General features: G+C 42.4%; 1 protein-coding gene and 1 long non-coding RNA gene across 4 annotated transcripts in view; one reads left to right on the top strand and one right to left on the bottom strand.

Annotated features, from left to right (window-relative positions):
- Positions 1–21193, top strand: part of LOC138439284 (uncharacterized) — a 73332-nt gene extending 52139 nt beyond the window's left edge. Inside the window, exons 2-4 of one of the 2 annotated variants that reach the window (XR_011256665.1) lie at positions 3721–3855; positions 5296–5413; positions 18407–21193. This is a non-coding gene — a long non-coding RNA (uncharacterized lncRNA). The remainder of the gene's footprint in view (positions 1–3720; positions 3856–5295; positions 5414–18406) is intronic. The other variant, XR_011256666.1, reaches the window with a different exon arrangement.
- LHFPL3 (LHFPL tetraspan subfamily member 3) overlaps positions 1–25172 on the bottom strand; it is a 650964-nt gene that overhangs the window by 46166 nt on the left and 579626 nt on the right. The gene's annotated exons all lie outside the window — the stretch shown is intronic.

Below are 25172 nucleotides of genomic sequence, written 5' to 3'. Positions count from 1 at the left end.
CTGAAAGATTCTGTCGTTGTTTCTAGAATTTATCCCCTCGTTGGCTTCCACCAGGCTTTAAAAAAATCTTAACGCACATTATGATTTTTAACGAACTTCCCTCAGTCAGAGAAGTTGTTTTAATGTACCTAGACTACACAGGGGATAATTGAAATGTGATCATGCCATAATGATGATTAGTCTGTAATGATTCTCTTAGCTTGAATCATGCTGGCAGAGGCCCTCTGGAAGGGAATGCTTTCTTCAGATAAGCAACGTAAGCCAGCAACCCAAGGATCTGACATAGTGCCACGGGCACTTCTGAACTTGAGTGGTCTCTGCTGCAGTGTCATGGAGGTGCTCTGGCTCGATGGAATCCAAACGTGGGCTTGTGGGTCCATGATTCCACTGCTCCAGCTCATAATTCGCTCATTCTGCATCATTTTCTATTTAAAACCCACAAAACTGAATGTCTGGGTTTTCCAGCAAGATTTGTGAAAGGTGCTCCCTGGGGAGGGAGAAGGGGAGGAGTGGGTGGGTTTGCAAATGTGGGAAGGAGACTAGGGAAATGGAAAGTGACCCTGCGTGTGGAAGTGTGCTTCTCAGGGCTGTACGCATGCGATGCAGGGGACAAGGGAGACAAGAGGGAGTCCCCGCTGTACTGAGGTTCACAAATGAATATACCCCTGATTTAATGATAGAAAAGTCTGCTTTGGTTGAATCATTGTTTCCAGGTAGCACTAGTGGTAAAGAACCCGCCCGCCAGTGCAGGAGACGTGAGACGTGAGTTCAATCCCTGGCTTGGGAAGATCCCTTGGAGGAGGGCATGGCAACCCACTTCAGTATTCTTGCCTAGAGAATCCCATGGACAGAGGAGCCAGGAGGGCTATGATCCACAGGGTCACAGAGAGTTGGACACGACTGAAGTGACTTAGCACACACGCACACAGAACCCAAGACTCCCACCTTCTCTCTCCCCAGTGCAAAGCCGCCTGATTTGGTAACATCATATTGGGCTGGGAAGGAAGCAGACGGGGGTGGAAAGGCTTCAGATCAGCCCCTAGAGCGCTGACATCCAAGCCTGGGGAGAAAGGAACTTTCTACAGGAAAAGCACCTCCCTGTGAAGATCCTGAGCTTTCTCGTACAAAGAGAACCTCTGTGGCCAGTCTCACAGGGTTTCCTATTTACCCCCTACCATCTTGGCCCATGGCTGAGGGGCAGACCAGGGCAAGTCTTTCATCACCAGCCCTTCCTGGATCTGCTCTGGTCTTGGGCCACAGGTAGCCACTGTGTAGCCAAATGCCTCATTGGATCCCTCACTGCAATCTCACCATCAATTTCTCAGCTCTTCCTTCTTAAAGCTCTCTGCTCTGTTGACCACTGTTGGCATTGGGGCTACACCCCCCAACCCCAGTGCTAACCTTGGGCAGGGAACTGAGGAATGAATGGCAAAAAGAGAGAGTGAGGCCTTTGAGCCAGGCCTGGACAAAGGGAGGCCAGTGGGTCTCTGCATACGAGATTCAAGGAGGTGCTCACTCTCAGGATTGTGCAAATACAGGACAAGGGCCTCCTTAAATTTTGCACGCTAAGCTCCTCATTGGCCTCACCCTAGTCTCAGTCCTGCTGTGAGTGCAGGCTGCACTGTCACCAGATCCCTTGGGGAAGCTGGCTGAGCTGGGATTACTCAGACATGGCTCCCATCGTGTATTCTTTCTTCCTAGAAAGACTGGCTCCACCATGCAACAGGAACCCCGGGGCATGCAAGAATTCTGCAGCATGTGCTAGGCTGAAAGAACCAGCAAGCACTTGTGTTCCAGGGGTGATCAGAACACCAACACTCCCCACACAATGCCAGGACAACACTCTGTAGAAGCGGTGCAGTGAGAACGCTGCCATGATTACCTAAATGACCTGCACAAAGGATTTTCCACCTGAAGGCTTGGAGGGGCTAGCCCTTCAAACAGATGTGTGAAGCTGGCAGATTAAGAGGGCAAAGGCAGGGTTTTCCCCTCCAGATGTTGCTGTCACTCCTAGAGATTCTGAGACACCAGGGCCGTCTGCAGAATTTGGTGGCAGCTTTAGCATGGTTCCACTGTGGCCTTTGCTTTATAAAACTTTCTGCTTTTTTCAAAATTCTTGCTAACGTTTCCCACACACCATGGATGTTGCATAGCTCGGGATTCAATTTAAAAGCTGTCATCTTCTCCTAGGTATGTACAGAGCAGGACTGAATAAACAAGTCATTCACTGCTGCTGTGGATCTTTGTTCAGTTGGGTTTGTCCTCGTGACATGTCATGGGCTCTGAGGCACCCATGTTCCAATTCCAAAGGGCTCTTTGCAAACCCTTTCTGAAGCTGTCATTTGAATCACTGCTCATGAGAGCAGCATTTATAATGGCCACATTGTCCACACTATCCACATGCAGTGGTGTGACTGGATTTTCTACGTGTTTGCCAGCTCTGAAAGGTCTCCTGTGACCTGCTTCTGCAGACTGTTCCCATCTGACCTATTCCATAAGGGCTTGGAGCTCCCACTGTCAGGACAGCTGAGGGGCAGGTGCCGAGTGAGAAAAATGCTTGGTGGGACCGCTCAGGCTTTTAGCAGAATGGCGCGCTACATCTTTGTTGTGAAAATGAGTAAGGGTGGGATTCCAGGCTGTTCTTTCCTCATTGGCCCTACAGGCTCTGTCCATTTCTCCCGCTCTGTTGTTTCAATCTGTGCCCACCTCTATCAACGCTTTCTGCACCCTTCATCTTCCGGAGGTTGAATATGCCCCCTGGAAATAACATCTCCCCTTCTAGGCCCTCAGGAGCTCTACAGGGTCTGCCCCATGTAGGGATGGCAGGGGAGAGCTGGCTGCAGATTCTCCGCATTTCCTCTCACTGAAAGGTGGGTTTATGTTCCCCTCCCCTTCAATCCAGGCTTTAAGAGTATCAGTGATTTGCTTTTTAATGTGGTAAACACACACACACACACACACACACAGAATACAATCTACATCTCAGTCATTTGAAGTGTGTAGTTCAGCAGTGTTCAGTAAATTCACATGGTTGTGAAACAGATCTCCAGGACTTTCCATACTGCAAGCCTGAAATTCTGTACCCATTACACAAATCCCCTTTCCCTCAGTAACACACCCCCATCCCTCAATAATCACCATTCTGTTTTCCCTTTCTATGAATTCGATGTCTTTAGATAGCTCCTGTAGGGGGAATTATACAGTATGCGTCTTCTTGCAACTGGTATATTTCACTTAGCACAATATCCTCAAGGTTCACCTATGCTGTAGCATGTGACAGGATTTCCTTATTTGCTAAGGTGGAATACTATTCCTTTGTGTGTATGTGCCACTTTCTGCTTGCCCGTTCATCTGCTGACGGGCATTTGGGTTGCTCCCGCCTTCCGCGTACTGTGCACAGCTGCTGTGACATGGGTATGAACATACCTCTTCAGGACCCTGACTTTGCTTCTCTTGGATACACACCCAGAAATGGGACTGCTGGATCATATGGTAGCTCTATTTTTAGCTTTTTGAGGAACCTCCATACTATTCTCTTTTTTTGTTTTTTTTTTTTTTATACTGTTTTCTGTTGCACTGTTTTATAATCCCACCCACAGTGCACGAAGATCTAATTTCTTCATATCTGTCTGACATTTTAAAATTTCCGTTTTGAGAGTAGCCAGCCTGAGGGGGTAAGGTGATAACTGTAGTTTTGATTTGCATTTTTCTGATCATTAGTGATGCTGAGAACCTTTAGAGCACTGGCAATTTCCAATCTCTGCTGGAGCGACCACATGAAGAGGTCCTGGTAGCACACGGAGAGGGAGAGTGGTCCAGCTGAGCCCACCAGCCATCCCTGCAAGGGGCCTACCTGTGAGTGAGCCTTCTTGGACCCGCCATACTACTGATCCCCAAAGTGACCCTAGTTGATGCTACATGGAACAGAAGAACTGCTCAGTTAAACCCTTCCCAAATTCCCGATCCACACAATTGTGAGAAATAGTAAAACTGGTTGTTAGGAGCCATCCTAATGGGTGTGAGGTTTTTCAACAAAACTTTGACAAAGTTTTACGCCACAAAAATTTGGGATAGTTCCTCACGCAGCAATAGATAACTGCAACAGTGGGCAAATGCCCTTTCTCTGACTGTGGTTTAGATCTGCTGCATGAAATAGTCTTTCATGACACAGTTTCTAGAGGAGCAGTACCTGAAACCCCATCCTCTGATTACTGGTTTACCTGTATCCTTTCTTTGGGCAATCACTGGTTTGTCCCTCAAGGGGTCTAACTGTAGTGGGTTTGGATTTGTGCTGAAAATAAATGCGTGGTCAAAATATACTTCTGCACTGAATTAAGGTCTAGCACTGATTTTGGTTGCAGCTGATTAGCACTAACACTGTAGGTGATGAGACGGTCTGAAGTTGTTGAGGTTGCATGTATATGTCCATTGCTCATCTTGACTTGCAGGCCACCCTCCCATTCATCAATCCCCACCAGCATACTCTGGCCCCTGACTGCAGTGATGCAAGAGAACAATGAGATAGGAAGCTATGCCCCAGTTACCGAGTCCTTCTAGATTCTCTAATGCCTTTTTACCACAACCAGAAAGGTAATACCAGTACTTCTGAGATTTATCATCCAGCTCGCATCCAAATGTTTAGTTGCTCATAGCCTGGACTTTTTGATGGGCTTGGCTGTGACTGTACCTGCTTGGTGGCATCTAGAGTTTCAGTACCAGGGCCAGAGGCAGAGGGATGGGCATGGAGGAGAAAAGAAGGATTACAGTCAGTAGGATTATAGTCTTTGACTCTCTTTATATAGGGCCAGTGATTATGTTTACATTTTTAGAACAGAAAGCAAAATACAAAATAGAAATAACTTACTCATGAAGACATCCGCCCCTGTTACCTGTCATAGTTCGGTTTGGTTTCTTACCATTACAGTTCAGTTTACTTGCTTCATAGCACTGCTCATGATCTGTAACTAGCTCATGCATTTTGTTTTTTTCTGCCTTTTTCCCCCATGAGAATGCGAGCTCTAGGCCATCAGCATCTCCTTTGTCTTGCTCACCCATGTACCACCAGCTCCCAACCTCGATCCTGATGACAGGTGATCAATAAATACTAGCAGAATAAATGGAAGAATAAAGAAACCAAAGAGCCTCTCCCTCTCCCCTGCCAAAAATCCATTAGGTCAGTGCTTTTAAAACTTCAATATGCTTAAGAATTGCCTAGGTATCTTGCTAAATGTGCAGATTTTGATTAAGCTGGTCTGGGATGAAGCCTGGAAATTTGCATTTTTAACTATCTCCCAGGTGATGCTGCTGCTGCTGCTGCTGCCGCTGGTCCCACACTCTTGGAAGCAAGGACCTGGACTGAGCTCCCTGAGGAGAGACCGTGTCCAGCTCATCTTTATACTCCCAGCTCAATGAGGTGCTTGGTTTACAATAAGTGTTCAAAAATTGTGTTTTGAGTGAATGGATGAAACCAACCAGTCACATAAATCTATGAAAAACCCAGCAAAGCAAAGCTTGGGAGACTGGTGGAGGCACTCAGTGACCTGAAACTTCAATGAAGACTCTGGGGGGCTTTCTATTCCTTCTACTTCCATTAAAGAGCTGGGCAGAGGAAGCCAAGGTTAGGGAGAGGGGTTCTCCCATCCTGAGACTACAGACAGAGATTTTATCTCTTGGTTGTAACAATAACTTAAAAAATATATACATACAGAGGTATCTAGAAAATGCAAAATGTACAACCTGAGACAGGCCTAGTACATTTTCTCTCGTCCTTTCTTCCCTTCACCTACATTTTAGCCTTTATATTCTCTGCCTTTCTTGCTCTTTTTCTTCCTCTCTGTCTCTTTCTAATTTCATTTCCATCTGACATACTGATTTGAACACAGGAGTTAGAGGATAATTGCAGAGGATAGTTCTTCTGGCTACTCATGTAGATCTTCTTTGCTGAGAAGGGGCAGAAAATGGCCTTAGGATAAGGTCCTGGTGACTGTGCACTATTCTTGTGTTCAATGGACAATTCACCACTGACATCAGGTACAACACTATCCCATGTGACCTTTTCTAGAAAGTAAATAATTCATGAGCAGGAATTTCTATTGTTAACTCAATAACATCTCTTTTCTTTCTCCCCTTGTCTCCATTAAGAAATACTATAGAGGAGGGAGGAGGGAGGGGGGTTCAGGATGGGAAACACGTGTATACCTGTGGCGGACTCATGTTGATGTATGGCAAAACCAATACAATATTGTAAAGTAATAATAACCTCTGATTAAAATAAATAAATTTATATTAAAAAAATAAACATGTCCTTAAGCCAAAAAAAAAAAAAAAGAAATACTATAGAATTTGTTCCCATAGTGGCTGTAGTAGTTTGCATTCCCACCAACAATATAAGAGGGTTCCTTTTTCTTCACATCCTCTCCAGCATTTATTGCTTGTAGACTTTTGGATAGCAGCCATTCTGACTGGCGTGAGATGGTACCTTATTGTGGTTTTGATTTGCATTTCTCTGATAATGAGTAATGTTGAGCATCTTTTCATGTGTTTGTTAGCCATCTGTATGTCTTCTTTGGAGAAGTGTCTGTTTAGTTCTTTGGCCCATTTTTTGATTGGGCCGTTTATTTAAAAAACTGGAAATAGAACTGCCATATGATCCAGCAGTCCCACTGCTGGGCATACACACCGAGGAAGCCAGAACTGAAAGAGACACGTGTACCCCAGTGTTCATTGCGGCACTGTTTACAATAGCCAGGACATGGAAGCAACCTAGATGTCCATTGGCAGACGAATGGATAAGAAAGCTGTGGTACATATACACAATGGCACGTTACTCAGCTATTAAAGAGGATGCGTTTGAATCAGTTCTAATGAGGTGAATGAAACTGGAGCCTATTATATAGAGTGAAGTAAGTCAGAAAGAAAAGCACCAAATACAGTATATTAACGCATATATATGGAATTTAGAAAGAAGGTAACAATGACCCTATATACGAGACAGCAAAAGAGACACAGATATAAAGAACAGACTTTTGGACTCTGTGGGAGAAGGTGAGGGTGGGATGATCTCAGAGAATAGCATTGAAACCTGTATATTCCCATATATGAAATAGATCTTCAGTCCAGGTTCAATGCGTGAGACAGGGTGCTCAGGGCTGGTGCACTGGGATGACCCTGAGGGAAGGGATGGGGAGGGAGGTGGAGGGAAAGTCAAGATGGGGAACACATGTAAACCCATGGCTGATTCATGTCAATGTAAGGCAAAACCCACTACAATATTGTAAAGTAATTAGCCTCCAATTAAATAAATTTAAAAAAGAGAAATACTATAGAATCTATTAAAAGCAACAGGTACAATTCCTTGGAAGGCTTCCCCAGGCACACCGAGAATAGAATGAGGGTGCTTACTTATTAATCCTAACAAAATTCACTGTCCAGTTTTAACAAGAAGCCATTCCATACTTTATAGGGGTTGAAAGGCTTTTAATAATGAGTTCAAAAGACACGCTTGTCGGAGGGGCAGAGTGTAACACCCTCATTCTTAGTGCATTTCATAAGAACTCACAGGGTGTCAACCTTACTATGCCATCCCTGCTTTGGTGACTTCCACAGAAGTCATTTACTTCCACTTTAGTGACTTCCATAGAAGTACATATACTTCTGTGCATAGAAATTACAAATTTGTTCATAATTGTTTTGCTTTTCCCTTTCATGAACTAGCTTATAACTAACAATTCACTCTGTGGTCATGACAATCATTTAAATATTCATTTCTGCCTGTGACCGTGAATATTCAGCCTCCCACATCTTCCTCTAAGCTGCTTCTCCTTCCCACTCAGGAAAGATGACCAAGAATAATGTGTCATTTCCTCCTTCCTTGCTTCTGTCCACGTCTGTCTTGCCCTGGGTGCGTTTTCCCTCTGCCTCACAGGTGTTCTCTTTTCCAAATGCTACGTTGAGATATAAGTTCCCTGATTTTCTTGAAGGCATATAGCTGTTTGGTTAAATATGTTTTCTCTGTCTCTGAATACTAATCTCTCCTGGGTGGGTAACCCTCTAGAAGTTCTTTAATATCTCTGAGTTTCATTTGAAAGCTGGGAGGAACCCCTTCCCAAGGCTGTCCTGATGACTGATAGAGATGATGCTTATAAGGTGCTTAAGACTGAGTGGACAAATGTGGCCGATAGGAAGAACTCAGTAAATGTTGCCAGGTTGCTTTTGTTGAAGGGGTGAGGTAGCTTAAAAAATGTCTGAATACGAAACAGACACACACTTCAGTGCTGTGTCTCTACTATCATGATTTCCCAAGTGAGCACGTGTGTATGTGTACCTGTATCTGAGGTTCTTGGTCTTGGAAAGAGTGGTCAGAGTGACTCTCTGAAGTGGCAGCCAACCCCAGAGGAGGTGCTAGCAGCTTCCAGAATGAAAGGCAGGGCCACTTTCCCTGGCCAGGCACACCAGATCTGCTTTTCTTTGTAACTTGTTTGGACTCTCAGGCTGTTGACAGTTGTCACTAGGAAAATCCAGCCCCAACACAGAATGCCCCAGTCCACTCAACCAGAACCACAATCTCTTGTTTCTAAGCATATCTCCAAGGTTTCAGTTCTATGAAAACTTTCCACAGTTGTCCCATTCAGCTTTGTTTATACACAAAATGACTTTGTGGGAGAACATCCATTTTTTAGGAAATATTTTTTTGCAAAAGTCAGTATTCGCAGTAGAGGCTGTGGACTCTCTACCTTTTGCCCTTGGGTGTTGCCATTTCACTGTCCACTGGGCCAGTGTCCCACTGCCTACTGGGCCAGTGTCCCACTGTCTGCCCCAGCATCTCTCTGCCTGAGGACTTTCTCTGGACATAAGAACCCTCTCTGCTTATGCACAGGGCAGACGAGAACCACCAGGGAATTAAGTCTCCTCTTCCTAGCAGTCCTCAGTCGATGACTGATGGAAATTGAGGTATGCATACCACCTCCCTTGTCCATGGTCTCCCAGCCTTCTCACATGGGACTGAGCTCCAATTACCCAAGAAGTGACTTGTGGCTGCCCTCCCTTTCATGTCTTCCCTTCTCATGTCCCATCAGTGTTTTCTGGGATCGCTTCCCCAACAGACTATTTACACTTGATTCCTAGTTTCAGGGACCGCCTATGGGAGAATCTGAACTAAGACTGTAATTTTTTTAAGTTTATTTTTTTAATGGGAGGAAAGTTGCTTTACAATGCTATGATGGTCTCTGCAGTACGACAATGCAAATCAGCCATAATTATACATGTATCACCTCTCTCTTGAGCCTGCCTACTCTCCATCCATCCTAGTCCTTTAGATCATCACGGAGCGCCTGGCTGGGCCCCTGTGTTGTACAGCGACTTCTCACCAGCTACCTGTTTTGCACACGATAGTGTCTGTGTGTCTACACTACCTTCTCCACTCGTCTCACTCTCTCCTTCCCACACTATGTCCGCAAGTCTCTGTAACTGTGTCGCCACATTAGAAAGTCATCTCCCCTTCACTCCAGCTCTTTCCTACAAAGGATTCACTTTGGCCTTTTTGCTCTGCTTTGTGGAGCTGATGATGATATGCCCCTAGTGGAAGCAGATACCTATCTTTGTGGGGAAGTTTATGGGTAATGGCTGCCAGCAAAACAAGCTTGGGCATGAAAAGAGAAAATGCTAAGGATTTCTTTAAGGCATAGGAAGACAGGCAAAAAACAAATTATCCATCAAAAGTTATATGTCAAGATTAGTAAGCTCTTTTGTGACGCTTCATCTCGCTTCCCTTCCCTTGACCCCTGAGACCCAGGGAGGCCTGAAAGAGTTTTAATGTGATTTCTAGAATGTGCTTAACTTTCAGAGAGGGAACAGCTTAGCCCCTGGGAGAATTCCATTAATACAATTTTGCAATAGAAAAGCTTCCTATTGCCTAATCTTATTAGATCTGTTTTATGGACAGTAAGTGGGTAAAAGCTGAGTTTGAGACTTGGTAACTGTGAATACACAATTTTTGAGTGCTTAGAACTGTGGAGTAAAGGAGAGATTTTCTGTGTGTACAGAGAGGAGGTACAGAACTCCAGAAATGACCATTTACTAAAACAGAAAGGAGCATGCCATATCCAAGTAGCCACCATAAAATAACACAAGGGAGGGGAAAAGAGAGGAACCAGTTACTTCAATCTTTCTCCAACTCTCCTAATAAATAAGACCTTCAATATAACCTTAGAACCATTTGTTAGTAGCCATCCTTACTTATATCTGTACTTTTGCTTAGTTTTACATCATTCACTCAACAAATACTAAATTGAGCATGTGCAATGCATCAGGCCCAGTTGTAGGCACCGAGGACACAGTGGTGGACAGAAGAGAGTAAGTCCTAGCTCCCACAGGCCTTGCCCTTGAATGTGGTAGACAAAAAAACAAATAAACATACATTGTAATATATCAGATCATTTTAGGTGCTAGGAAGAAAAAGAAATCAGAGTAAGAAAAGAGTTGCTATTCGGAAGTAGGTCATCAGGGAGGGCCTCTCTGCATGAAGCGAGGGGACAAGATAGGTGGGGTCTCCACCTTCTGGGTGGAACCATCGGCAAAGACAGAGGCAGGAGGAAGAGCAGGGGAGCCAGGCTATCTGGGGACAGGAGATGGGTCAGCCATGTGGATGGAGCAAACCTTGTGATAGGGAAGTCACTGGAGGGTAGGGAGGTAATGAGAACTATGTTTTAAAAACTTCAACTATGGCTATTTGTAGCAACTAGACTGTTAGGGTAAGAGTGGAAGCAAGAAGGGCAGTTAGGAAACAATGAAGTAGCCTGGGTGAGCAGAAGTGCTGGCTTGGACCAGGCTGGTAGAGGTGGAGGTGGTGACAGGCAGATTTAAGATGCACTCTTAAGGCAGACTTGGTGATAGGCTGCATGAAGTGTGTGTTGGGGGAGGGGAGGAGACTGACCAATGGATGAAGAAGTTTCTGATCCAACCCATTTGGGTGAATGTTATGCTATTTCCTGGAATGGGGGAACACTGGGGGAGAAACATTATTTGAGGAAAATCAGAAATTTAGTTTTCTATGTGTTAAAGTTTGAGCCAATTATAAGACATCTAGGTGGAGGCCACCCAAGACAGACGGGTCATGGAGGAGAGTTCTGACAAAACGTGCTCCACTGGAGAAGGGAATGGCAAACCACTTCAGGATTCTTGCCTTGAGAACCCCATGAATAGTATGAAGAGACAAAAAGATATGACACTGAAAGATGAACTTCCCAGGTCAGTAGGTGCCCAACATGCTACTGGACGAGAGTGGAGAAATAGCTCCAGAAGGAATGAAGGCTGAGCCAAAATGAAAACAACACCCAATAGTCGCTAAGACTGGTGATGGAAGTAAAGTCCGATGCTGTACATAAAAAAAATTGCATAGGAACCTGGAATGTTGTTAGGTCCATGAATCAAGGTAAATTGGAAGTGGTCAAACAGGAGATGGCAAGAGTGAAAATCGATATTTTAGGAATCTGTATACTAAAATGGACCAGAATGGGCAAATTTAATTCAGATGAAGATTATATCTACTAGTATGGGCAAGAATTCCTCAAAAGAAATGGAGTAGCCCTCATAGTCAACAAAAGAGTCCGAAATGCAGACTTGGGTGCAATCTCAAAAATGACAGAATGATCTCTGTTCGTTTCCAAGGCAAACCATTCAATATTATAGTAATCCAAGTCTGTGCCCCAACCACTAATGCTGAAGAAGCTGAAGTTGAATGTTTCTATGAAGATCTACATGACATTCTAGAACTAACACCATGTTCTTCTTATCATGGGACACTGGAATATAAAAGTAGGAAGTCAAGAGATACCTGGAGTAATAGGCAAGTTTGGCCTTGGAGTACAAAATGAAGCACGGCAAAGGCTAACAGTTTTTCCAAGAGAATGCACTGGTCATAGCAAACACTCAGCAGTGGCCACAGGACTGGAAAAGGTTAGTTTTCATTCTAATTCCAAAGAAAGGCAATGCCAAAGAATGTTCAAACTACCACACAATTGCACTCATTTCACATGCTAGCAAAGTAATGCTCAAAATTATCCAACAGCATAAGAGATGACTCTACACATGGACATCACCAGATGGTCAATACCAAAATCAGATTGATTATATTTTTTGCAGCCAAAGATGGAGAAGCTCTACACAGTCAGCAAAAACAAGACCAGGAGCTGACTGTGGCTCAGATCATAAACTCCTTATTGCCAAATTCAGACTTAAGTTGCAGAAAGCAGGGCAAACCACTAGACCATTCAGGTATGTCATAAATCAAATCACTTATAATTATACAGTAGAAGTGAGAAATAGATTCAAGGGATTAGACCTGATAGACAGAGTGCCTGAAGAACTATGGATGGAGGTTCATATCTCTGTACAGCAGGCAGTGATCAAAACCATCCCCAAGAAAAAGAAATGCAAAAAGGCAAAATGGTTGCCTGAGGAGGCCCTACAAATAGTTGAGAAAAGAAGGGAAGTGAAAGGCAAAGGAGCAAAGGAAAGATATACCCATCTGAATGCACAGTTCTAAAGAACAGCAAGGAGAGATAAGAAAGCCTTCCTAAGTGGTCAATGCAAAGAAATAGAGGTAATCAACAGAATGGGAAAGACTAGAGATCTCTTCAGGAACATTAGCGATAGCAAGGGAACATTTCATGCAAAGACTGGTACAATTAAGGACAGAAATGGTATGGAGCTAACAGAAACAGAAGATATTAAGAGGTGGCAAGAATACACAGAAGAACTAAACAAATGACACCGTAATAACCCAGATAACCATGATGGTGTGATCCCTCACCTAGAGCCAGACATCCTGGAATGTGAAGTCAAGTGGGCCTTAGGAATCACCACTATGAACAAAGTTAGTGGAGGTGATGGAATTCTAGTTGAGCTATTTCAAATCCTAAAAGATGATGCTCTTAACATGCCAGCAAATTTGGAAAACTCAGCAGTGGCCGCAGGACTGGAAAAGGTTAGTTTTCATTCCAATCCCAAAGAAAGGCAATGCCAAAGAATGTTCAAACTACCACACAATTGCACTCATTTCACATGCTAGCAAAGTAATGCTCAAAATTCTCCAAGCTAGGCTTCAATAGTACATGAACTGAGAACTTCCAGATATTCAAGTTGGATTTTTTTAAAAATTTTTACTTTATTTTACTTTACAATACTGTATTGGTTTTGCCATACATTGACATGAATCCACCATGGGTGTATACAAGCTCCCAATCCTGAATCCCCCTCCCATCCCATATCATCACTCTGGATCATCCCCATGCACCAGCCCCAAGCATCCTGTATCCTGTATCGAATATAGACTGGCACTTAATTTCTTACATGATAGTATACAAGTTTCAATGCCATTCTCCCAAATCATCCCACCCTCTCCCTCTCCCTCAGAGTCCAAAAGTCTGTTCTATACATCTGTGTCTCTTTTGCTGTCTCGCATACAGGGTCATCATTACCATCTTTCTATATTCCTTAATATTTGTCAGTATACTATATTGGTGTTTTTCTTTCTGGCTTACTTCACTCTGTATAATCGGCTCCAGGTTCATCCATCTCATTAGAACTGATTCAAATGTATTCTTTTTAATGGCTGAGTAATACTCCATTGTGTATATGTACCACAGCTTTCTTATCTATTCATCTGCTGATGGACATCTAGGTTGTTTCCATGTCCTGGCTATTATAAACAGTGCTGCAGTGAACATTGGGGTACATGTGTCTCTTTCAATTCTGGTTTCCTCGGTGTGTATGCCCAGCAGTGGGATTGCTGGGTCATAAGGCATCAAGCTGGATTTAGAAAAGGCAAAGGATCCAGAGATCAAATTGCCAGCATCTGTTGGATCATAGAAAAGGCAGAAAAAATTCCAGAAATACATCTACTTATGCTTCATTGACTACACTAAAGCCTTTGACTGTGTAGATCACAACAAACTGTGGAAAATTCTTAAAGAGATGGGAATACTAGGCTACTGTACCTGCTTCCTGAGAAACCTGTATGCAGGTCAAGAAGCAACAGTTAGAGCTGGACATGGAACAACAGACTGGTTCCAAATTGGGAAAAGAGTACGTCAAGGCTGTATATTGTCATATGCTTATTTAACTTATATGCAGAGTACATCATGAGAAACACTGGGCTGGATGAAGCACAAACTGGAATCAAGATTGCCGATAGAAATATCAATCACCTCAGATATGCAGATGACACCAGCCTTATGGCAGAAAGCAAAGAGGAACTAAAGAGCCTCTTGATGACGGTGAAAGAGGAGAATGAAAAAGCTGGCTTAAAACTCAACATTCAAAAACTAAGATCTTGTCATCTGGTCCCATCACTTCATGGCAAATAGATGGGGAAACAATGGAAACAGTGACAGACTTTATTTTCTTGGGCTCCAAAAATCACTGCAGATGGTGATTGCAGCCGTGAAATTAAAAGATGTTTGCTCCTTGAAAGAAAAGCTATGACCAAACTAAACAGTGTATTAAAAAACAGAGACATTACTTTGCTGACAAAGGTTCATATAGTCAAAGCCATGGTTTTTCCAGTAGTCATGTATGGATGTGAGAATTGGATCACAAAGAAGGCTGAGTGTCAAATAATTGATGCTTTTGAACTATGGTGTTGGAGAAGACTCTTGAGAGTCCCGTGGGCTGCAGAGAGATCCAAACAGTCAATCCTAAAGGAAATCAATCCTGAATAGTCATTGAAAGGACTGGTTATAAAGCTGAAGCTCCAATACTTTGGCCACCTGATGCAAAGAGCTGACTCATTAGAAAAGACCCTGACGCTGGGAAAGATTGAGGTCAGGAAGAAAAGGGGACAACAGAGGATGAGATGGTTGGATGGCATCATTGACTCAATGGACACAAGTTTGAGCAAGCTCTGGGAGTTGGTGAAGGACAGGGAACCTGGTGTGCTGCACTCTGTGGGGTCCCAAAGAGTCGGACACGACTGAGTGACTGAACAACAATTACAGGGGGAGGCATAGAGAAGGCAGTTAGACACAAGGGTCTGGACAGCAAGGGGAGAGGTTGGGACTAGAGATAGGTATTTAGGAAACACCAGTTGTGTGGATGGTATTTAAAATCATGAGCTAGGAAGAGTTCACTTAGGGGCTGTAAGAGAGAAGGGGGGAACACCCAATAATTGGAGGCTGGGTCATAGCCACCTAGAGGGAGAAGAAATGGTCTGGGAGCAACAAAGAACAAGGGGCTATTACTCCGTAGCAGCTTTATATTAGGCTGGGCAATTGGGCAGTTTCGTATTAAAAAAATAAACTGAGTAGCAAATAGAAGCCTCAGTTGTGATGTCTCTGGGATAGAGTATAACTGATTGCAGCTGGGACCTTCTGTACTTGGATGAGCTTGAAGCACACATGCTGTTGGGGTGGGGATATTTGGGAGGGTGGTTCTTCCTGTCCACCCCTCTCCCAACTCCTCTCTTAACCTTCCATCTCCCACTCTTCCTCCTTTGCCTTCTTCTCTTCCTTCTCTTTTCCCTCCACTCCACTAGTCAGTGAGCCTGGGGTTCCAGGACATAAGAAAGCTTCCCCTGAGGTATGGGTCACTGGCAAGGTCATTTTACTTTAAACGTCCATCCCAGACGTTTCACTAATTGGGAATTCATTAAGATTTGTAAAACGCCAGAATGCCAATTCTGAAAGGGGAGTTTATCTGTTCTTCGCAGTTCAGTGTGAATTACTTTAATCAGATAATCAGTTAACAGCTGGTTGAGATCAATGTGTACTATATTCTCTGTTTAAAAAAATCTCACTAGGAATAGAGCAGAGTCTCAAGTTTTATCATGCGTAAGATTGACTTTGGAAGCTCATTAAAATGCAGAGTCCTAGATTCCATCCCCAGAAATCCCCACTTCCTGGATCCAGATGATTCTGATGCAAGCGGCTTTTGAACCACATGGGGAAACACTGGGTAGAGAGGATTGAACAGAACTTTGGGAATAACTGTATTTCTGTGGAGAATGTCCTTGGCAGATTGTCAGAAGGAAGACTTTTGAAGCAGGTCTCAGGATCTCTGAAGGAGAGAGGAAGGGGGAAGAGATCCTAGAATGGAAGGGAATGAAAAAAAGCTAATGCCTTCTCTGTGACCTTGTTCGCATCGGAACCCCCTAGCGGCTTCCAGGGTGTACTATGGAACTGAGAATTTACGACGCAAAAAGCACGGGATTAAGTATTAAGCACTTTCCAGACACTGACTCATTTAATTCTTATCACTTGCCTCTGCCTGAGGTACTTTATAATCCTTGTTTGTGGATTAAAGAGGCCACAAGGGTGCTAAGCGCCAGAGCACGTTTGAAATCTTTGACCGGCTGACTGTAAATCCATGCGCATACCCACCCGGTTGCTTTGCCGAAAGGTACATACTGGGCACGGAATCTCAAAGGGGAGGCTGTGATGATCACCCCGCTGCTCAGGAGTGTCAGACGCCGTCCTTCGGAATGGCCTTGCTTTGGTGCCTCCTGGTGGCTGCTAACCTGTAGTGCTGAGAAGTGATGGAAAGAACCATCACTGAATTGAGCCCTGGCTTCCAAGGTCACGAGTAGGATTCTTAAAATACAGCGCCTTTCACCTGGTCAAACATGCAAGCCCTTGACTTCCTGTATCTATGCATTTCCAGGGAACTCGCGTTACAGTTACGTCCCTCATCTTCTGCCTCAGTGACACATGACATGCTAATTTCCAAATTACAAGCCACAGCCTTTTAACCTGATCATACGGCGGCACACACCTTCCCTCCAACCATTTGGGCTCAGCTGCTGTTGCTGCTGCTAATTCGCTTCAGTCGTGTCCGACTCTGTGCGACCCCATAGACGGCAGCCCACCAGGCTCCTCTGTCCATGGGATTTTCCAGGCAAGAGTACTGGGCTCAGAGGACCAGCTTAATTTTCATTAATCGGTGAGGAAAAGCACTCTTGCTTCTCTACTCTACTAGACCTGCTTCTATTTTTAACAGCCTGTCTTCCAAAACACTAGTGAGCTAAAAATAGACTTACTTACAATACAGTTCATCATGTACTCAGATGCCAGGAGGAACTAGTTTATGCTTCATCCAAGATGAAACACTTTAAAGAAGCACATTATTTCATGTAACTATTTATTAATATCATTCTTAAAGAGTCCTCTGACACGAACCCTTTGCAGTAGACCTTGGAAATGAGAGAACTTGAGGCAGAAAGTTGTGAAAAGAGATTTCTGAAGAACTATTTGGTAATAGTTTTGGCTAAGGTTCCAAAATGCTTTGGGAGCTTTCTTCCTTAACTTCAAACACTGTTGGTCTCTTAGATTTAAACTTAACTCTAGATCTCTGCTTCTACGTGATCTAGACAAATTGGATCATCCTGTAAAATTAGTGTTGCTAGATTTAGCAAATAAAAATAGAGGATGCTTACATGTCAGATAAACATTGAACTTTTTTTTTTTTTTTTTACTGTAAGTATGTCCCCAATATTGCATGGATGGCCTAGGACTTTTCTAGTTTTACCACTGACCGTTATGTTTGGGAACGCCTTCAGTCTCAGGAAAATGAGAACAGTTAGGTACCCTAAATAAAATATAAACCATACACTCCTCTTGAGGATTTTACCACTCACTGAGAAGTCTTGTGGAAGAGAAACTATTTTCTTGGTAATAGCTTTACTAAGATATAACTTACATACCATAAGACACCACTTAAAGAATATAATTCATTGATTTGTGATATATTCATAGAGTTGCACAACCAGCACTACTAACTAATTGTAGAATATTTTCATCACCACAAAAACATCATACCTCTGCTTTCTCCCCTCCCTCTGGTCTTTGGAAACACTCATTTATTTACCTTCTGTCTCTCTGGATTTGCCTATTCAGGGCATTTCCTATAAAAGAAATCATGGAACACACGACTATCTTTTGTGACTGGATTCTTTCACTTAGCAAAATGTTTTGAAGGTTCATCCATGTTGTAGCATAATTCAGGACTCCATTCCTTTTTATTGCCAAATAGTATACCACTGTATGAACATGCCACATTTTGTGTATTCATTCTTCAGCTGAATAGTATTTGTTTCTAACTTATGGTTATTATGAGTAACGCTGCTCTAAACATTCTTGTACAAGTTACTGGTGATGTAGGTTTTCATTTCTGTTAGGTACATATAACTAGGAGTGGAATTCCTGGGTTATATAGGAACTGTGTAATTTTCTGAGGAATTTCCAAACTGTTTCTAGTGTACACACCACTTTACATTCCCATCAGCAATGTATGTGGTTTTCAATTTCTCTAAATCTTTGTTAACACTCTATTTGATCACATGCATGCTAGTGGGTGGGAAATGGTATCTTTCTGTGGTTTTGATTCATGTCACCCTGCTTATTTAACTTACATACAGAGTACATCATAAGAAACGCTGGGCTGGAAGAAGCACAAGCTGGAATCAAGATTGCCGGGAGAAATATCAATAACCTCAGATATGCACATGAAACCACCCTTATGGCAGAAAGTGAAGAGGAACTAAAAAGCCTCTTGATGAAAGTAAAAGAGGAGAGTGAAAAAGTTGGCTTAAAGCTCAACATTCAGAAAACGAAGATCATGGCATCTGGTCCCATCACTTCATGGGAAATAGATGGGGAAACAGTGGAAACAGTGTCAGACTTTATTTTTGGGGGCTCCAAAATCACTGCAGATGGTGATTCCAGCCATGAAATTAAAAGACGCTTATTCCTTGGAAGAAAAGTTATGACCAACCTAGATAGCATATTCAAAAGCAGAGACATTACTTTGCCAACCAAGGTCTGTCTAGTCAAGGCTATGGTTTTTCCAGTGGTCATGTATGGATGTGAGAGTTGGACTGCAAAGAAAGCTGAGTGCCGAAGAATGGATGCTTTTGAACTGTGATGTTGGAGAAGACTCCTGAGAGTCCCTTGGACTGCAAGGAAATCCAACCAGTCCATTCTAAAGGAGATCAGCCCTGGTGTTCTTTGGAAGGACTGATGCTAAAGCTGAAACTCCAGTACTTTGGCCACCTCATGCGAAGAGTTGACTCATTGGAAAAGACTCTGATGCTGGGAGGGATTGGGGGCAGGAGGAGAAAGGGACGACAGAGGATGAGATGGCTGGATAGCATCACCGACTCGATGGACATGAGTTTGAGTGAACTCCGGGAGATGGTGATGGACAGGGAGGCCTAGTGTGCTGCGATTCATGGGGTTGCAAAGAGTCGGACACGACTGAGTGACTGAACTGAATGACTAAAGATGCTGAGTATCTTTTCATGTGCTTATTGGCCGTCTATATATTTTATGTATATCATTTGGAGAAATTCTGAAATCCTTTGCTCAGTTTTTAAACTGGGTTACCTGATCTTCTTTGGTTGAGATTTAAGATTAATAAAGGAAATTAAAGATGACTGAAATAAATGGAAAGATACCCAATGCTATTGGAAGAATTCATATTGTTAAAATAGCCATACTATCCAAAGCAATCTACGGATTTAATGTGATCCCTATCAAACTACCCATGACATTTTTCACAGAACTAGAACAAATAATCCTAAAGTTTATACAGAAACATAAAAGACCCAGACTTGCCAAACCAATCCTGAGGAGAAAGAACAAAGCAGGAAGCACAACCCTTCCAGACTTCAGACAGTACTGCAAAGCTACCCTAAACAAAACAGTGTGGTATTGGCACAAAACCAAATATACCGATCAATGGAACAGAACAGAGTCCAGAAATAAACCTGCACACCTATGGTCAATTAATATTTGACAAGGGAGGCAATAGTATAAAATGGGAAAAAGACAGTCTCTGGGAAAAAGACAGTCTCTTCAACAAGTAGTGCTGGAGAAGTTGGACAGTTGCATGTAAATTAATAAAGTTAGAGCACACCTTCATACCATGCACAAAAATAAACCCCAAATGGCTTAAAGACTTATACAAGACTCCATAAAACTCCTAGAAGAGAACGTAAGCAAAACATTCTCTGACACTATCAAACCGATATTTTCTTAGGTCTTCCAAGGCAATAGCCATAAAAACAAAAATAAACAAATGAGACCTAATCAAACCTATAAGCTTTTGCACAGCAAAGAAAACTATAAACAAAATGAAAAGACAACCTACAGAATGGGAGAAAATATTTGCAAACGATGTGACTGACAAGGGCTTAATTTCCAAAATATATAAACAGCTCACACACATTCAACAATAAAAAAAAACAGTCTACAAATAACAAATGCTGAAGAAGGTGTGGAGAAAAGGAAACCCTTCTACTCTCTCGGTAGGAATGTAAGTTGGTACAACCATTATGGAGAACAGTATGCAGGTTCCTTAAAAAACCAAAAATAGAACTACCATATGACCCAGCAATTCCACTACTGAGCATATACCCAGAGAAAACCATAATTCAAAAAGATATAGGCACCTCAATATTGCAGCACTATTTACAATAGTCAGGACATGGAAGCAATCTAAATGTCCATCAACAGAGGAATGTATAAAATAAGATGTACATATATATACAATGGAATATTAACCATAAAAAGAACAAAATGATGCCATTTGCAGCAATATGGATGGATCCAGAGATTGTTACTTTAAGTGAAGTAAGTCAAACACAGAAAGACAAATATCATATAATATTGCTTATATGTGGAATCTAAAAAAGGGGTACCAATGAACTTATTTATAAAACAGAAGTAGAGTCACGAATGTAGAAAATAAACTTATGGTTACCAGGGGATGGGGAGGGGGAGTAAACTGGGATATTGGAACTGACATACATACATTACTACAAAACAGATAACTGATAAGAGCCTACTGTATTGCATAGGGAACTCTGCTTAGTACTCTGTAATGGCCTACATGGGGAAAGAATCCAAAATAAAAGAGTGGATATATGCATATATGTAACTGATTCATTTTGCTATACACCCAAAACTAATGCAACATTGTAAATCAACTATATTCCAATAAAATTTTAAAAACAGATTATGCATATGTGAAAAAAATACTAAATGTGTTAGTACTGTAGTAAAAAAAAAAAGATACATGCACCCTTATGTTCACAGCAGCTCTAATCACAATAACCAAGTGATGGAGACAATCTAAACGTACTAGATGAATGGATAAAGATGGTGTGGTGTATATACACAATAGAGTAATACTCAGCCATAAACAAGAATGAAACAATGCCATTAGCAGCAACATGCAGGCAACTGGAGATTATCACACTAAGTGAAGTAAGTCAGAAAGAGAAGACAAATACCAAATGATGCCACTTTTATGTGGAATCTAAAATACTACACAAATGAACCTGTCTATGAGATGGGAATACCAGACCACCTGACCTGCCTCTTGAGAAATCTGTATGCAGATCAGGAAGCAACAGTTAGAACTGGACATGGAACAACAGACTGGTTCCAAATAGGAAAAGGAGTCCGTCAAGGCTGTATATTGTCACCCTGCTTATTTAACTTATATGCAGAGTACATCATGAGAAATGCTGGGCTGGAAGAAACACAAGCCGGAATCAAGATTGCCAGGAGAAATATCAATAACCTTAGATACACAGATGATACTGCCCTTATGGCAGAAAGCGAAGAAGAACTAAAGAGCCTCTTGATGAAAGTGAAAGAGGAGAGTGAAAAAGTTGGCTTCAAGCTCAACATTCATGGCATCTGGTCCCATCACTTCATGGCAAATAGATGGGGAAACAATGGAAACAGTGACAGACTTTATTTTTTTGGGCTCCAAATTCACTGCAGATGGTGACTGCAGGTATGAAATTAAAAGATGCTTACTCCTTGGAAGAAAAGTTACAACCAACCTAGACAGCGTATTAAAAAGCAGAGACATTACTTTGCCAACAAAGGTCCATCTAATCAAGACTATGGTTTTTCCAGTAGTCATGTATGGATGTGAGAGTTGGACTATAAAGAAATCTGAGCGCCGAAGAACTGATGCTTTTCAACTGTGTCATTGGAGTAGACTCTTGAGAGTCCCTTGGACAGCAAGGAGATCTTACCAGTCCATCCTAAAGGAAATCAGTCCTGAATATTCATTGGAAGGACTGATGCTGAAGCTGAAAGTCCAATTCTTTGGCCACCAGATGCGAAGAACTGAGTCATTTGAAAAGACCCTGATGTTGGGAAAGATTGAAGGTGAGAGAAGGGGATGACAGAGGATGTGATGTCGGATGGCATCAGCAACTCATTGGTTATGACTTTGAGTAAACTCCGGGAGTTGGTGATGCACAGGCAGGCCTGGTGTGCTGCGGTCTGTGGGGTTGTAAAGAGTTGGACACGACTGAGTGACTGAACTGAACTAAACTCATGAAACAGAAACTGACTCACAGAACAGACTTGTGGTTGCCAAGGGGAAGGGGAGGGATGGACTGGGAGTTAAGGATTAGTAGATTACATATATAATGGATGGACAAGAAAATCCTACTGTATAGTCCAGGGAACTATATTCAATGTCCTGGGGTAAACTGTAATTTAGGAAAAGAATATAAAAAGGAATATATATATATATGTATAACTGAGTCAGTCTGCTGTAGAACAGAAATTAACACATTATAAATCAATTGTACTTCAATAAAAAATAGTGGGAAAAAAAAGAATTAACATATTTTGGATACAAGTCCATAGGTACTTGTATGTACTTATCAGGTATATAATTTCCAAATACTTTCCCTCTACTTGTGGTTTGTCTGAGAAATCTCTTTTTCACCTAGTGTTCCCCAAATGGAACAGTGGAATTCTTTAGTCCAACCATCTTTCAAACATTGAGTTTACACTGTGCCAGGCAGTGTGGTTCCCAGGATGAAAAGGAGCTGCCAGGAGGAGCTCACAGTCTTGCCTGTCGGGGGTGGGTGAGAAACATGCAAGGAAATGATTTTGGGCAAGACTGGGGTGGGGAAAGCTTTAGAAATATAGATATTCAGCTATCTCTAGTATTTGGTGCAATTCAGAACACACAGAAATGATTGATAAATATTGAAATAAAGATTAAATCAGTAGCTATCTATAAACTGGGGATCGTCTTGCCTTTTCCCTGGGTGTTGAGTTGTGATGTTTTTATTTGCCACATAATTGAAAGAATTCTAAACGGCTTGTAACAAGCAACATTATCACCATTAAACATCCCTAAGACTTTGGTCTTGGTTACAATGAAGACATGCTATCTGGGAGCTATTATCAGTTGGGTAACAGATTTAATGACCTGCCAGAACACAGGAGTAGTAAATTTCGAAAGACTCAGGCCAGGAAGCACAGAGCCCACATCGATCCACAGATCTGGTGAGTTGGAGGGAGGGTGGCAGGAGTGTGAGGATGGGCAAAGGGTGCACTGACAAGGTGGGATGGGCCACCAAAGATACATTCTGAGTGCACAGTTGTGCCCCAGGCCTGCCCTGTTATGGGGAATGAGCATTTCACCTTATAAGTTGAAAGGATAATTCACATAAAAGTATTCTCTGCAAGAAGGATCAAACTGCAAAGTTTGAACGTCATGAGATGAGGGGCAATGAACAAGTGTGAATTCACATGTATGTGTTATGATTCTGAGGGCCTCCTGAAAACCAGCTCATTTGAACATAAGAAAGAATTACTTTAATGTAAACAGGCTCCCTTTTAGGCACTAAAACACTGTCAGCAGAAAGACACTCTTGAAAAATCTCTCCCATCTTTTTAAAAAAATTTTTTTATTTTTACTTTATTTTACTTTACCCATCTCTTTTTATATATGTCAAATATTAATTAAAGCAAATAAATTAGGTTGCAGTTATGTGTAACCATGAACTGTAGTATTAAGAGGAAATGCTCTTCAGCACAGCTAATTGGCATCAACTGTGATTTGTCCAAATTAATTTAATATCCAGAGTAAGGTTAATATTTTGAACATTCTAATAATAAAAAGAATTAGAGAAATGAGATTAGAGCAGCTGCCAGCTATGGATGACATTTCTTGGGAGTTCTATCACATTTCTGGGGTTACCTTCTGCTCACCCCAACATCAGTGGTCTCATCAATGAGAGAAGACCCCACGGACCGGTTTCAATTAGGGATCTCTGAGCTTACAAAAGGACTCACTTCCCTCCTCTGCCACCTCCCCCATGAAAAACCTGTTAGACTTTTTTTGTGATATTCTGAGAAGACCAAGACTATCTCTGTAAAATGAACACAGTTAAAAGTCTTGCCAAGGGCCATGTCTCCCATTCTGAGATCTCCCACTCTATGAAGGCAGTTTGCTCTAAATCCTTGAATCCTTGGAAATATGCAGAAGAATAAGTAAAATGTGTGTGTGTGTATGTGAATGAATGAGCACAATCATATACTGTTAAAAATCAGAATGAAAAAATCAACAAACTGGTTTCAGGTTTTTCTTTTCCTTAATAGGATCATCTGCTGCTGTTTTTCTTTGAAAATAATCTTAGCAACAACATGTTTACTTGACACATGATCCTTTTGGGAAGATGAGCTGAAGACTAAATAAACCTGACAGAAATATTCACGCACACACGTATGAACACACACACTCTCCTATTTTCTCTTCGTTTGCAAAGTTTAAAGCAGCCCAGTGCTTCCACCTGCGCTGGCTATAAAAAGGACACCCTTATCAAGCATTTGGGTGGCCGGGGGGCCTCAGCCAGTGAGGCTGACTCTCAGTCCACGGCCATTACTTGCTCCCACCCCACGCTGAACTAGAGAATTGGGCCTCTCAGGACTGGGTACATCCACACTGCCCATACAGTGCCTCCTGGCCTCACTCATTGGTGAGAAGACGATTTCCCAGTTGAGATCCTTTCCTCCTCTTTGCAGGGTTTTTGAAGACACATCTTTTACACAGGAAGGTGTGGGAATGGCCAAGTCCTCCAGACACCCAGGTTCTAAGTTCCAGTTTAGATACATCTCAAGTTGGCCATCCAGGAGGAAGTCAGAGTCCTTAAGTAAACTACCCTGAGGTTCTTTCCTCGATACACAAACTGGGCCATTAGTCTTGGGTGAAGTTCCTGCTGTCCCAGGCCCCCTGCTCTAGGACTGGTAGAATTTTCTGCTTGGGCTTTTCCACCTAGCTGAAATTTCATAAAGTCACTTCTTGGACCTGGTACAGTGCCTACAATGACATTAGCATTTAGCATTTGCCATTTATTT

The sequence above is a fragment of the Ovis canadensis genome, chromosome 4, assembly GCF_042477335.2.
Source record: "Ovis canadensis isolate MfBH-ARS-UI-01 breed Bighorn chromosome 4, ARS-UI_OviCan_v2, whole genome shotgun sequence".
NCBI classification, from domain to species: Eukaryota; Metazoa; Chordata; class Mammalia; order Artiodactyla; family Bovidae; genus Ovis; species Ovis canadensis.
Note: the sequence above shows the minus strand (reverse complement) of the source record. Positions and strands in the feature narration are given on the sequence as shown.